Source organism: Lepidochelys kempii, chromosome 1, assembly GCF_965140265.1.
Source record: "Lepidochelys kempii isolate rLepKem1 chromosome 1, rLepKem1.hap2, whole genome shotgun sequence".
Taxonomy (NCBI): domain Eukaryota; kingdom Metazoa; phylum Chordata; order Testudines; family Cheloniidae; genus Lepidochelys; species Lepidochelys kempii.
The window spans coordinates 185,009,902-185,010,584 of record NC_133256.1 but is presented as its reverse complement, the minus strand read 5'-3'; positions in this window follow the sequence as shown (position 1 = coordinate 185,010,584).

Genomic DNA, 683 nt, shown 5'->3' with positions numbered 1-683 from the left:
AGCTGGCTCTAGTGCAGTGGTCAGTGGCTAGGGGCCAAAAGTCATTACCAACTACTTACGCTTGAATGGTCTATGAGAGATGAGTTGGTGGGTCTCAGGGGAAAGGAGTCCTCGCATCAATAATCACAACTCCAGCTGCCACCAGTTTGCCTCCTTGTTGGCAATCGTATCTGAGTGGGCCCTGGAGACTGGACTCCCCTCCCCTTTCAGAGAGTGGTCCCCTCAGGGCAGGAGGGAAGCACAGTGGCAGAACAGCGTGTGTGTGTAGGGGGGAAATCTAGAGTCGCTCCTATTACTGGGCCTCTGCAGTGCGTAAGTAGAGGCCTTCACTCTCCAAAGCTGTCCATCCAGCATTAAATTCACTCCAAAAACATAAATGTAAAAATCCCCTCTATTTCCCATCCCATCCCACCCCACCCCACCCACTGGAACGCCTCTGTCCAATGCATGCTATGAATACCCCTCTTTCCGCTAGCCGCTCAGTGCAAAACGACCTGAGTGCCCTGCCCCATCTGCTAATTAAAACTCCAGTTGTACCAGCTCTGGCCCGGAACAGAGCTGATAGGCTCTATATTAGGTGAGGGCTAGCTGAGACTGAAAAGATGTCCATGTGGAAAACACCAAGCGCCTTGGAAAGGTGTCCAAGAAAAGGTCTTATTGTCCCAGCAAGGGAGTTATATGGA